The 15,421-nt window shown below is 42.9% G+C and overlaps 1 protein-coding gene across 1 annotated transcript in view; it reads left to right on the top strand.

Annotated features, from left to right (window-relative positions):
• The first annotated feature begins 296 nt into the window (after positions 1-296).
• Positions 297-15,421, top strand: part of sox5 (SRY-box transcription factor 5) — a 240,364-nt gene continuing 225,239 nt past the window's right edge. The window contains exon 1 of the mRNA XM_061714126.1: positions 297-352. The gene's annotated coding sequence lies outside the window, so the exon portion shown is untranslated. The remainder of the gene's footprint in view (positions 353-15,421) is intronic.

The following is a 15,421-nucleotide window of genomic DNA, read 5'->3' as shown; positions in this document are numbered from 1 at the left end:
CTTTTCTGCTGAAGTAGAGGTAAAGCTGCTCCGTGTGTTTGGAATTTTGAGCGTTTCGGGCTTATTTTTTATTCTTTTTGGCTGATTACAGTGACTTCCTGCAATCTTATCATCCTTTTGGATAAGTCAAGTAACCATATGGAGAAAGTTCATCCTTTTTGTGCTGGAACTCTAACTTCTTTATTTATTTCCTCCCCCATTCTCTCTCATTACAGCAGTGTTGTATTTGTGGGTGTTTTTGTTTGTGTTAAAGTGTTATTAGTGTTATATCTCCCTGTTTTTCTTCCACAGTTTGCCGTCTCTGATGGGCTCGCCCTCTGCAGCAGAGCCACCTCTCCGGGGACACTCGTAGGTCAGCTTCTATTTTCATACCGCACAGTTTGACACACACAAGACGTACTATATTTAAGCACGTAAGTGAACAAGAGACTGCTTTCAAGTAAAGCATGTAACCATGTATTGAGCTTGCTTGAGCGACAGAGTGAGTTACATTCTGCAGGATCCTCCCTGCTTTTCAGTGTAATCCAGCTTCTAATGTATGGGGTCACACATTGGTCAGTTTTAATAACTACACAGTCAACCTGCAGCCCGGTGGTGATTGTGATCGGTCCTCTGTGGGGGCCGGAGCCGGCGATTAAGCAGCACATCTGCACAGCTGACATGGAGGCGGAGGAGGGGTGTGTGGCCGTTAGTGCAAGGGACTTGATTTAATTCATTTTTTCCTCTTAACAATGAAGATAAAGGTTTTTAAAGTTGCAGTGTGCCCCATTTTCAACTGCCCTCACAGAAAGTGTGCATAAATGAATAAAATGTGTTATGAGGTAATGCCTGGTCTCAGGGAGCAAGTCCTAATCTCTGAAGCAGCTGTGTCGGCTGAAAAGCGGAAGTTGCATCTTTTTTTATTTTAAGGACAATGAAAAAGGAGAGAGGAATCAGAGAAAGAGGATGTTGCAGATTTGAAACTACTGACCTCATAAACTCCATAAAATACAACACACTAAAAAAAACAAGCATGTCAGGAAATTCCACTTTCTTTAGAAACGAGAACAACAAAAACGGCTTTAGAAATACTACGGAAACCAAGAATTATAGTTAAAAAACTTGTGTGTTGTGTTTTTTTTTCTTTCTTTTTTAAAAAAGGTCATAAAATATAAGTGAAGTATTTTGATGTGCGTGTGACATAAGATGTGGAGAAATGTACAAAAAGAATTTGAAAATAATCGACAGTTAAAAGCAAAAAAAAACCCAAAAATGTTAAACGAAACGTCCAGATTTTATAAATCCATTATGAGTATATACTTATTTAAACTTATTTTTTTATTCATTTATATTGCAGTATTTTGACAACATTACCCTCATGTTAATACGTTTTATTTTGGATGTTTATCATTAAATAGTACATTATTTTTCTTTAAATTGTCTGGGAAATTTTGACTTTAACTTAAATTTAAATTCAAAATAATCGTTTTTTATTTCACAAGAGTTTATTTTTTCACAAATCTGTTGCTCTGCCTTTCACGTAGGCTCTGCTGCTGCACTGCTCTGCTGCAAACGTCTGAGCACGTGCATATCTTTAGAGGCACTAATGTCCTAAACCGGAAACATTTGAAGGTGCAGAAAAATCTTTGGGGACAGATTTAACCAAAAGTGATAAAAACGTGTGGACAGCAGTGAGGACATTTATACAGCAGATACACGTAAAATAAGGAGAGCGGAGTGAAGAAAGTGCCTGGTGCATCATGGGAAGTCTCCCAGCAGTCTAGGTTTAGACTGTAGACTAACTATAGGAGTCGTTTATAGGTTCACCAAACACATCCCTAACTACCGTATGAGTCTTGTAAAAAAACAATAGATATTTAAAGATTTAACACCAAACATACAGTTTTATATGACTTTCAACTTGTCGCTAAAGTAACTTAACTTGAACTAAGCCAAGAATTTAAAACATAAAAGTGCACTGACCGCTTGAAAACCAGCTTAATTAAATGAATTTCACAACATATGACTTGTAGCTGGACTAAGTAACCTTGAATCACCTCCAGAGATGTTTTAGTGTCACGTGTTCTGTGTATAAGTATCAAATATTCTCGTAAACCTCACAAGTGGTCATGAGCTGTGGTTGGTAACAGAAAGAATGAGATTGTGGATACGAGCGGCTGAAACGAGTGTCCTCTGCAGGGTGGCTGGACTCTCCCGTAGCGATGGGAGGAGAAGTTCAGCCATCCAGGGAGAGACTCGGAGTGGTGTTGCTGCTCCTCCACAGCGAGAGGAGCTAGCTGAGGTGGTTTGTGCATCTGGTGAGGATGTACCCTGGATGCCTCCCTTTGGAGGTGTCTAACCGGGAGGAGGACCTGAGGCCGATCAGGACACACTGTAGAGAATGTACAGTATCTCTTGGCTGGCCTGGGAACGCCTCTCTATACCCCCCCGATGAGCTTGATATATAGAAACCTTCCTGCTAATACTGGAAGCCCTAATTCAGAACTAAAATATGATCTAATATGGGTGTGATTATCTTTGTGAGGTTTTGGGTATTGAACTTGATGCAGCACCTTACATTACAATTACTACAGCATGGTGTCACTCTACAGTAGACTAGTGTACAGCTCAGTTGTTTTTTTATTCTCCAGAGCTGGGACGCTGGGGCTTGGAAGGGTGAAAAGACCTAAAGGGTAAATGGTCAGGCAGTAAATAGTAAACAGAGCGCGGAGAGAGGGGGGTTGTTTGTTTGGGAAAGTGTAAGCTGAGGGAGAAGAGGAAAGGACAGCTGATACAAAAGAGGCATATGGAGCTTTAACATATGAAACACAGATATATACACAGATATATATATATCTGTGTGTTAGTGCTTAAAAAAAAAAGGCACCCCCTGAGGTTTTGGCTTTTCCAAGACCTCCATTACAAAAGGGAAAAATGAACTGATGAAATGTTGCAATAATGGCTTTGAATAGTGACAGAAAGAAAAGTAGTGGAGCGGATAAATAGACACCGAGGTGTGAGCTGGGTCAGTTTAGCCTGGACATATGGCTCCTGCCAGCCCAGAGACCCAGTACGGAGGGACCATGAGGACAGAGTCGGAGAGGAGAGACCAACATGCCATCTGGACCAGGGACAAAGAGCAGGCCATAGCTTGAGTAGTGTGTGTGAGAGTGTGTATGACATAAAATCACACATGCAATAAGGTCTGTAATGCATGCAGACATGTAAAGAAACTGAATGTCCTGCACATACAGGTTGCACAGTTTTGCCTGTGCATGTGTGCGAGCACACGGATGCACACACTGACACACGCAGCCACTTTTGACTGAAAAAGACTCTATCTCACTCTGCTGTCTCTTCATCTGCCAGAGCAGTCATCCAGAAAGCCCCGTCCCTGTCCTCAAATCCCACTCTGTGTGTGTGTGTGTGTGAATTTGTGTGTGTGCTCCCTTTCTCCTTTCTGTCAGATACCACTGCAGTGGTATGCTTCACAGGGCATGATATTGTCTGACATATGGGTTTTGCTCTTTTGCTCTGTCCAGGAAACAAGGCCAAGCGGGAAGCCTCAGAATGGAGTTCTTGGTTTTGATCCAGTTTCCATCAAGTCTAGTTGTCTTTAATGTTCGCTGAGTGAAACTGGGGTACCAGTGAAGCTCTGCTAACGGGGTCACCGGCCACAGGACTGGGTCACTTTGTAGTGCAACTTCTGGGTCAGTCGTGAAAGTTGGGAGAGCAGTTTTTCTTGAGCCGATGTGGAGCAGCTCGCCCGTGGCGCATATCGTCACTCCTAAACTGCTGCTTTTCGGGTTGTTTTCATTCAGATTTTTTCAGTTTTCTTGAAATCTACCTTCAATGTGATCAAACTTGCATCATGGTCTGGTAGTCATGGAGATTCAAGGACCTCACTAGACTCCTTGCTTTTGCATAACTCTGACACATCAGCACATATTCTGCAGTCATCTCGCTGGATAAAAAAAAAAAAAAACATTCACTGTTGATGTCAGACTTAAAAGCCTAGATTGCTAATTAGCTCTTCGGCAGAAATACATTAAACAGCGTGTGAATGCGCCTTTGAAAGGTCAAATGTTGGTCCAAACTCATCAAAATCACTGTGTACGCCACGCTGTGCAGGTTTGTTTACTCCATCTCGTGCTCGCTGCGGTTTAACGTCAACAGCATGGCAGCTGTTGTCAGTCAGACATGCCTCTCGACCAGCCGAGATGAAAAAGAGATCTTCTACTACATATGATGCAATCTTCTCCACTGACCTTTATTGCAGCTTTACTTGTAGAAAAAAATTTACTTAAAAAATATCCAGCATATACTAAAATAATTAAAGCAGTAGGAGAGATATAAAAATGAAAACAATGTGGAAACACATTCAGACATGTAGAGATGGGCGGGCGGGTGGTGGAAGCATAATGGTTTGGGAGATGTTTTCTTTGCACGTTTTATCCTGCGTCATACCATTTGAGCATCGTTCTAACACCGCAGCCTAGATGATTGTTGTGGCTGACCAGGTCCACCCAGTCAGGACCACAATAAACCCATTTCCTCACGGCAGGGTAACGAGCCACGTCAAAAAGCTCCAACCCTTTTGGCCTGTTGACTGAGTCGTCACCGTACTCGGATGTCTTCCTCAGTCCCCGGATCTAGTGGATCCAGTAGAGCACCTTCGGATGTGCTGGAACAGGAAACTCACAGCAACTTTGTGATGCTGCTATGTCAATAGAGACCAGAATGTCTGAGGAATGTTTCCAAAAGCCCGAAAAGAGGCTCCAACCCAGTACTAACAAGAATACCTTATAAAGTGAATGAATGTCTCAAAGTTGTGTGCATTGCTCTCCACCTGCTTGTTTGCGTCTCCCTGATGTGTGTGTGTGTGTGTTTGAGAGAGACACAGAGTGGGTGGGTTGTGTTTACAGGCATGTGGGAGCTGAGGAGCTGATGGCATAAACAGATAAAGCTGTGATGGAGGATGTACGCTCTTCTGTTTGAGTTTTAGAGACAAACGACTGTCCGAAATACACTCAGAGGAGTGGACACACACACACACACACACACACACACACACACACACACACACACACACACACACACACACACACACACACACACACACACACACACACACACACACACACACACACACACACACGCTGTCTCCACTCCGCTGTGTGTGTATACGTCATACGTCACTTCTTAAGTGCTTGATAACAAAAGGCCAGTTTATCCCAGGGTTTCAGAGTAAATACAGTGGTGAGTAATAACGAGAGTCCGCGCACAGATCTATCTGATCTTACTTTTTGGTGGGAGAATGTAGGATGTCGTACCCTCCGGTTTACGTTTAAGGATGCCCTGTTTAACCTCCGGGGGGTTTTCATTTCTTTTAATTAAAACCGAATTTCCCATAAAGCCACAGCTTTCTCTTCTTCAGTGGTATCTCCCCATGATAATGTCTTACAGAGGATCTGGAGGGGAAGGGCAGAGATGAGGACCAGCTTCTCAGAGCTTCCAGATTGTACAGTGAGCAGAGTGTGGATAGTCTGTGATAGAAAACAAAGGACGTGTGCAACTCTTGAGGAGATGACAGGTTCTCCTATTGTGCAACACAGTAACCCAGTGATTTCCTGAGTGCTGTGACTCACCGGTGCTCTCCACCGAGAACAGAGTATTCACATTTCTACATTTGTGCCATTCATTTGAGCATTTCCTGGGTAATATTATTTGTTTATACCGTGTGTTTCTATTTGATATTTTGATATACATGGCTAGGCCCATGAATACAACTTAGAAATTCTCACTTTGTCTGGTCAGTAGCAGTCTACTATTGCAATCGTTTTTTTCAGCGCTCACGTTTTATCACTACACTGTGTCTGCAAGAACAGGTAAAAGTCGGGTATCAATCAGTTTTCATGTGGCTCCTTGATCTATATCTTCCATATTTGCTATAGAATTTAGTCCTCCCCATCCTCCAGGTCCAATTAGCCTTGGGACGCCAAACCAGGGGTCGTTTCCCCAACAACTTTGCCCCTGGGACCATGTGGGCACACAAACCCCTCCACCAAGATAAGGCGGCGATTCAAGATTCATCCGCATGTACCGCTCACTGGAGTTGATGCAGATTCGTCAACTTCTAAACTTAAATTGACATAAAAGTCCACTCATAGGTAGTAATTACTCTTAGGGCTGCACGATTCTGGACAAAATGAGAATCACGATTTTTTTGCTTAGAATTGAGATCACGATTCTCTCACGATTTTTTTCCAATATAAAATTTATTGCACTTATTACTTTAACTTTGCAACAGCTGAACAAAAATATAATAACAATAAACATCTCTTGTCTTCTTTAAACAAACCTTTGAATAATTTAAACAATAATAACAATTTTGAACAATATTTGTTCCTCCCTGAGTTGAACACCCTTTCAGAAAGGGGACTTGTAACAGATCCTGTAGTTCTGAGGCAACAAATTATTCCTCTGGCTGCTTTTTGCTGTAACAGCTGACATTGAACATAAAACCAATAAACATCTCTCTTGTCTTTAAATAATTTTAACAATAACAATTTTAACAATATTTATGTGCAATATGTGTCAGGTGATGAGAAAGGTAGATGTTTCTCCAAATGTAATCCACAATCATTAACAAAATATAACAAACATGACAACATGATAGTTGACCATGACAGGACTACAACAACCTAGAACATAGGCCTAGTCCTTTTTTCATGCAGCCATCTTAAAAAAAAAAAAAAAAAAAAAAAAAAAAAATTTAAATCGTCGTCATTTGGAAATGAGATCGCGTTCAAGCATGAATCGAGATCGCGATTTTTTAACGATTAATCGTGCAGCCCTAATTACTCTATTGTTTTAAAGCTTATAATCCTGTTTATTTAATTCAGAGATAGTTGTCGTCAGTCACTCCTGTTCCCTCGGTTGTCACTGTCGAGGACGCGTCATACCAGGATTAAATCTTCATCCGCCGTCTTTTCTCGGCTGTTTAGACTCAACCTGCACCACATTTTGGTGACGTTGAGGTTGTTCGCTATTTCAGTGCAACCTCCTGGCAGCTAACAGCAACTCCATCTCGAGCTGTTTGCTGACAACACCAGTCACTGACTATGCATGAGACAAGTGCATGTGGCTGCCATGGAAACAAGCAGAAAGTCCACTTGATTGGCAGAATGTTGGACGAACCATTTCTCTCAGCCTGAGTACAAAATAATTAGCTAATTTATTTATTTATAGTGCTCCGGCCCTCACAGATGATGCATCTGCTTTAAAGTATCCCCAGACGCTCAGTCAAATATTTTGTTTTTGATTTAAAAAAACAAACTTTTATTGAATTAAATGGTAATGCTTCTAAAAAATGATCACCTGCTCCGATTTTAAGTGGCCCTCTTAAATGATGTACTGGCTTTACGACATGAATGTGGAACCTTGCACTCATTACTTTCTTAAACTGATGCTTTGCCTGTTTAGGGTTAGTTCAGGTTAGCTGCAGTTGACACATTTGATCCTTAATGCTTCACATCCATGCTTTTTATAGACACTGCCGCGCTCACATGTCACATTGATGCTCCACATGCGGGCCGTTTTAAAAGTTTAACAGATACAAAAAAACAATCCTGTTGTACTAAGGATGAACAAACAGAGCAGTGCATGCCGATCACGATGCATGAAATTCACGTTATACAAGTCAAAGAAGTTCAGCCACTATTTAGATTAGATTAGATACAACTTCATTGATCCCGCAGTGGGGGAATTCATTGGTGATAGCAGCCCAAAAACAATACATAAGTTAAAATAATCAAATACTATGTACAACAATGTGTAATACACCAGATAAATGGATATAGGCTATATACATTTACATAATAACAAGTGTGTAGGTGTTTAAGTTATTGCACACGACCCATCTGTACAGTGACATGAAGACTTGCCATGTATTAGTGACTTTCTCTTTATGTAACTAGTTACTGAGTCGTACATGTTGAGTGTAAATCTCACTGCGTCCAAATCCCCAAATTCCTGAAGGCCTGCTGGTGAAAAATATACTCCTGCTCGGGGTCAGTGTGCCCCAAACGCATCTCATGTAGGCAGCTGGTAGTTGAGAAAGCCGCAAAACAGCTTTTAGTTGAAACATGAGAGCGGCTCATCCAAACATTGCACTTCCTCTGCGCCACAACACCATAACCACCAAGCCTGAAGTTGTTGAGAAGATCTAGAAACACACTCAAATTCAGCCGTCCAGCTTCATCACGCTGTTAAATTAGAAACACATTTAACAAACCAGTCCAGACTGCCAGGATTCGCTCATTTTTTCCTGCACTTTAATAGCTTTTAGCACCTTGTGAAGAGGCTCTGAGGTCTTTTAGGTGTCAGAGCTCAGCCCACATGGTAGAGACGTCTGCTTGAAGACACGTCAGCAGTGGGAAAGCTCATCGGCACAAGACAAAGAAGGTCCCTGATCTTAATTTGGCCTGGGTGGAATAAAGCTATTGTCATTGAGGCAAATTGACTCCATACGGTTACACCCCCTACCCCCAAAACTCGCACATGCTACACATGCATGCATGCGTGCACAAAGCTTAGCAGTGGGAGCACATCATCTGTCACCCAGGGCCCGGGCGGAGGGGCGACAGATTGTCCTCGCGGTGTTCCTTCAGGTCCCATTGCTCCAAACACACAGGCTCACCAACACACACACACTTGCAAACAGTCTGCCCACTAACATACTCTTCTCCTCGTATTCCCTGAGAGCACTGGCAGAAAGAGGACTCACAACCGCGCTGTGTGATTCACAGTACTTCCAAATAACACAATATCTCCACAGCACTGTTGTTTTAAATCAGTGAATGCAGTTTTTTAAGACAGATTTATGATGCTTGGGATCAAAGAGCCGCAACACAGAACAAATTAATGTCAAATCAGGGTAGTAAAACTATATGATATTCCATTGTGGATAGATCAAAATGACAACATGATGTATTGAACAGTCACAAAACAGGCACATCAATTAAACATCAAGAGCGGAGGGTCTGCAGCCTGACTCAGGAATAATCAAGGGCTCTGTTCGGTATCAAAGCGCTTCTTGCTGAACGCCTGGCCTTTAGAGATCACCATGCATAAACATAACCCAGCTTTGTTCAGCGCTCTTTTGGAAAACTTCATATGCGAATGCCGTTCCCCTCTCGTTTTCCGTGGTAGCTCCTGCCACGTTCTCCTCAATCCCCCCAATATTCCCGAATGTGAATCCTGAGAGCTGCGAAGGGCCGCGGAGTTCGCCTGAGCTCACGTCCTCCTTTAACAAGCATCTCATTCCTCTGAGGAATTCTGTTTCCTTGAGGAGTTAGCGAGATGGAGCGTGGAGGTGAAGGAAAGATGCAGAGCAGGTAGCCCCCCCACCTCCATCCCACACACTGCGTGCCTGGGATATGTCCAATTAAGCCTATTAGCAACAACAAAACACAAGGAAAACACAACAAAACCCAGGCTGCTGGCAGGCAGGTAGGTAGTTAACGGTGGGAGGAATTGTTATCTCTCCCACTGACAGGAACAAAGAAAACGCTCTCCAGAGTGCCAGTGAGGGAATTTATAACTCCTGGTGTTCTCAATTCAACAATTAAACTCTTTACTGCAATTTTCTGTTGGTTGTAGTCTCCAGAGGGAATTTTCAATGCACCTCGGCAGCTTTTTTTGTTTAACACCTGCAAAGAGGTGAATTACGCAATTAGCCGAGTTTGAGACGATTGCTCAAATGTGCAAAGGATCCACGACTTTGCAGCTTTTAAATGGGTCCTATGATGCCCGCGGCGTTGTCATATTGACGTGGTTAATTATCAGTTTATTTGATCTGTTTGGCTCATGAGGTAATCGGCTGCTTTCATGTTTTCTGTAAGGAATATTTGACTGTTTTAGCTTTGATTTGGAGCAGAGATGACGTAACAAATTCTAGAGAATTGAAAAAAAATCAAGCACAGATACAAGGATGTTGCAGGATGGACAGTGGCTGATGTGCATAAGCCTCGCTTTTCCTTTTTGTTCTTTTTGGTTGTAGTTGATAAAGTACAATTTAATGATGATAGAAAATGCTAAACTTTAAATAATGAAGAAACTTTCATGAAACAGAGTCATCTCCACACCCCAACAGGCATGTAAGTGCTTCAATCTGGTTGTTTAAGACACGGCCTCTCTAGTAAACGAGCTTTGAAACTCCTTCCCAGGAGCTTTCACAACTAGTCGAACCTTGATTCATGTGACCAAAACCAGGTACACATCTGACGGCGCACCAAAGACACTTAACGGCCAACAACAATCATGGGAGGGTCAGTGCTTTGAGCTAATGAGCTTGAAACTCTCCACCAGTCGGTCTGAGCTGCAGATGCCTCCTGGATGAAAGGTGAACAAGAAAAGGAAATCCAGTTGCCTTTATTCCAGCCTTGGAGAATGAGAACGGTCCCTCCAAAGCGCTGCTGCTTGTTTCAGAAGCATCCCACAAAACACACTAAACATACTCTGTCTGTGTTGTGTCAGACATTAAACTCCAGATGTATTGTCTATATTATCGTTCAGCCTCGGCAAGCATGTTGACCTGTGATGGTTGTGGGTAAACAAAACAGAAGATTTCAGCTGTGGACAAACAGAGGGCTGTTCTGGAAGTCTAAAAGCACATTTCTACACAGATAAATGAAAATATTGCTCCAAAGAATCCAAAAACTGTAGAAAAAAAAGGAAAAGGAAATCAAAAGGATGAAAATGATCAAAAGTGTGAGTAAAACTTAAGCTGAACTGACTTTAACAGCCAGTAGAACAATTTTCCACCACGCTGAATCAGTCTTGGCAAACAGATCTGAAAAGACGGGATGTGATTTTTCACCTCTGCACGAGCTGAGGTGACTGTAGATAAAGATTTACATTCTTGTATATTCTCATCTTATCTTCTCAGTCCTTCTCCTTTCATTTGCTCTTTCCTCACGCTGCGTCTCTTCTTGACAGTCTGTTAAGAACCTCTTACTCCGCTCTCTGATTAAATGCTCCATGCTCTGTATAAAATCCATTAACTCAATATGCCGATACACAACCTTCACCCAGATGTGAGATGAGTGTGTGTTGTGGACACATCATGTTGAGGAGGAAGACGACGCAATCAAACAGAGATGTGCAGAACAGAACGGGGGATGGACAGAGTGCAAAAGAGAGGGGGATAAAGGGGAGGGACAGAGGGAGTAGGCAGGGAGGTAAACTCAATGTGACATCTCATATTTGACTTTTCACTTCCCATTTAGCTGATGTGTCCAAGATAAGTGGAGGAAAGATTACTGGACTCATTCTGTTAGACAAAGGCATCTGGGTGTGAGTGCGTCTGTTGTTTCAGACATGTGCGCACACCTTATATGTGATGTGTTTCAGTTCATTTCCTGCATAACTTCACGTCAAAATGTCTTTAAAGTACAGTAGACTTGACTGATTCATATTTCAACTCCAGATGCTTCACTCTTTCAGCAAGTCAAGTGTTTTAAAGAGTTTTAAATGTGGTGGCATCACTTGAGTGGGTTATTTTGGATGCCTTTACATGGTTGCTTTTGTTCAAACAGGATTTCTCATTTGAGACGGAGAGTTTCTTTTTGAAAATTGCTGAACCCACGGATTGCCCATGATATCCTCATTGGCGCGTGCTTCTAGAAAAGAAAAGTGCTCCATGGTCTATAGCGTAGATGTCTTTATTGAACCTTGACAAAGTTTAACAATGCACTAAAGGAGTGCACACCAGTCACCCTTGCAGCAGTTTTCTGGGGTGTGGTCTGGGAGTAGGGGATACTGGGTACATTTATTCCTTAAGGCTGAGTTATGGTTCTGCGTCACACCAACGCAGAGCACACGCCGCAGCCGTGACGCCGTGCTGAACCCTTCTGACTTCTCCGTCACTCCATTTGGTCGCGGTGCAGTACCCCCCGCGGCCACTAGTTAGCGATCTTTTTCTGAATGGTTTATCCGACTTTTTCCAGTCACAGTAAATCAAAGAAATAAGGACAACTATTGTGCAAAAAACCAAAACAAAAAAAATCACATATAAACGAAGAAAAGAGCCCTGGAAGTTCACTACTGATTCAAACCGGAAACTGGAAATGCTTCGCTTTCAAACGAACCAATCCCAGCCCTCTCGGTCTGCGTGTGGTCGGCGTCTCCTCGACGCGTAGTTACAATTTTCGGGAGGTGCACGTCAGCGACGGCGCAGGTGACGGCGTGTCCTCTGCGTCGACGAAAACCAGACGCCGTAGGCACGGCGCCATTTTGACGCAGAAGCATAACTGAGCCTTTACGCAAATGGAGTGACAGTTGGGTTCGCATTGGTGGTAGTAAGTCAGATCTGTTGAGGGATATCGGGCAGATGTAAGCGCAGTCAAAGAATGGATAGGCTCCAGATTCAAGGTCTTAGCATTTCTTTTCTGCTTTTTGGGGATGGTGTGGTACTGTTGGTGTCATCGAGCTAAGATCTTCAGTCATATCTGAAACAGTTTGCAGCCGCTTGTGAAGCAGTTTTTGGCTGGAAAAAGGTGGAATTCCCTCTCTGTGATGCTGATTCAAGTGGAAGAGTTAGAGTATGTTGGTGTCTTGTTTATAAGTGGGGTAAGATCAGAACTGAAGCATGACAGGAGAATCGGAGAGGTGTCTCCAGTGATGAGAACTCTGCACTGGTCTGTTGTGAAGACAGAGTTGAGGCAGAAGGCAATGCTGTGTTTGACTAATGTTCCTACCCTCACCTTTTGGTCACAAACAGTGGGTATTGACCAAAAGGACAAGATTGCAGATGCATGCATCCAAAATAAGATATCTGTTCAGGGTGGTTGGAGTCCTCTAGAGAAAGGGTGAGAGATTCTGTCTCAATCAAGAGAAACTTGGAGTAAAGTTGCTTCTCTGCTGCTTCTCTATTTCTGGTCAGGATGCCTCCTGGGCACCTTACTGAGGAGATGTTTCGGGTGTGTCTAACTGTGAGGAGACCCTTGGCAGACCTAGGACATCCTGTGGAAATTGTTTCAGCATTCCCCCCAGAAAATCTGTATGAGGTTTCTATGATGACAGAGGTGTGGGCTTGTGAAATAGTTCCTCGACTGACCACTAGAGAGTCAGTCTCCCTAACCCTGGTTAAAAAAAAACGTTTTGGTCTTTATCCTGCTAATCTCAGCTAAAATTAACGGTCATTTTTGTTTTTGCCGTCAAGTCAACATGTTAGGCGGTATATCCCACTATAAACGTCCGGCGGAAGCTCTGCAGATATTTAGGCATTTGAGATTTGGCTGAAGGAGCTGGGAGCAAAGCTAATGTTGATTGACATACGGTGGGCTTCCAAAGCAACATGGCTGCGCTCTGCACCAAATCTTTCGCCTCAAAAACAGTTTTCAGAAACGAATGGGTCACGTGACGTATTGCTTCGGCCGTTGTTATATACAGTTTATGGTTTAGGCGCTAATGTGTTTTAAAATAGAGTGAGGCATCTCCCTCCCTTCTCTGCTGAGAGCTGTACATGTGCAACAGAGTACAGCGCCAGGTAAACAATGTGGTGGCGATGGATGCAACAACACAGCGACGTGTAGATATCAACAGTCTGGGACCATTTCACTTTAGATTTAGAAAATGAAAAAAATGAATTGCAAGATTTGCCAAGCGGACCATGCGTATCTAGGAAACATGTCGGTAATGCACGAGCATTTAAAGAGGAGGCCCGTTGGACCTTTGGACAAAGTAGAGCCAGACATTCCTATGAATGAACTGTGACTGACATACCGTCATGTCGGCGCAACTTTCAACACTCTGTTGACTTAAGTTTTGTTTACTGTTTTTGCTGTTAATGTGCCTTTCATTTACAGAAAAAACATTGAGTTTTTGTCTTTATTTACTTTTTCTATCAGCTAATATCGGCAGCAAAGTTAATTAAAAGATGTATTTTTTGTGAAGTGTCCATCGGTCTTATCTTTAATTTTGAATTATTATTTGTATATATATATATTATAATTAGCACATCATTTAAACAACCACATGCAAAATGTAAAAGCTGGTTGGGTAGTTGCAGCCCAATTCAATATTGACAATTGTTGTTGGTGACAACTTTTATAAATCAAACTGTCAATATTGTTGTGTCATTTTTGCATTATGGTTCACTACACAACTTGAGAGTTCACGAAAGGGAGGTTCATATTACAAATATAATGACATAATGACGTATCTGGGGAAGCCAGCCAGTTCACAACACAAACCAGCTCTGAACTGGCTCCAGCACTAGTCTAGCACCATCGCCTGCTTCGTGTTGGTCAAAAAGGGCTAGAAATGTCCCGTTAACGTCGTAGAGTTCCAGCAATTCCTGCTTCTATTCATGTAGCAGTGAGTCAAAGGCTTTTTCTTCTCTCAACAAGTAGCTTGTGTTACTTCTAATTCACTTCTGGTCTCCACTCACGTACTGAGCCACGTGTCTAATGTTCTCGTCTGCGATGATGCCTGATGGGAGCTTCCCTGACGTGCAGAGGCAGGTTATTGTCCTACAATGGTGCTGTTTGATTCATTGATTGGAACCAGTTTGGAACCGGTCTGTATGCATGCACGCTTCACAGTGCGACCCCTGCTAGCGACCTGAGGCTACCTCCAGTCGTGTTGAGAGCGTACGTGTAACATTAGTCTTCAGGCATCAAAATAAGACATTGTAGAATAAAATGACAAGTCTGGCTGGGATGTAAATAAATCAAGTCCTGTCTTTTCTAAAGGTCTGGTGCCCTCATGTTGACGAGAATATGTGTGTGTGTGTGTTCACGTGTGTGCTGCTACAACACGGGTGCCCATTCAAGCAAACAAGAGAGACAGCAGTTATCTTCACCTACAACAACACACTGGGAACACCTCCGCTGTGTGTATGCACATTTCTGTAACCTGTGTGTGTGACTGTTTGTGTGTTTTGTGTGCCTCCCCTGCCAGGGCTGGGGTTACAGGCAGCTTGGTGACAGTGCAGATGGGATAACATATGACATGTGAGCGACTGAGTGAGTGTGTGTACGCATGTGTGTGTACGTGAGTGTCTGTGTGTGCGCGTCTCGGTCCATCTGGGCTCCCCTCTGATCGACCGGGGCTCCCTCTGCTCTCCGAGCCCCACTGGGGAGCCGAGGGGATGAGGGGAAGAGACAGAAGCAAGGTCTGGCTGCCGTCGCTCTCCTCCACCTCCACCTCCACCTCAGCCAAGCTTCCGTCGTCGCTGAGGCTGAGAGGGGCAGTGAAATCACTTATTTAGGTTATTCAGGGTTTTATTTCAGATTTATTATTGTGACAATAAAAAAATTACTTTAAAGGAAAAAATGCAGGCACTCTGGTGGCTTGAAAAAATTAAAAAACCTTTATTAGACTTGGGTTACATACTAAAAAGACACCAAAAAAATTACTTTATTGGGCAATAAAG

Source organism: Cololabis saira, chromosome 23 (assembly GCF_033807715.1).
Source record: "Cololabis saira isolate AMF1-May2022 chromosome 23, fColSai1.1, whole genome shotgun sequence".
NCBI lineage: Eukaryota > Metazoa > Chordata > Actinopteri > Beloniformes > Belonidae > Cololabis > Cololabis saira.
Note: the sequence above shows the minus strand (reverse complement) of the source record. Positions and strands in the feature narration are given on the sequence as shown.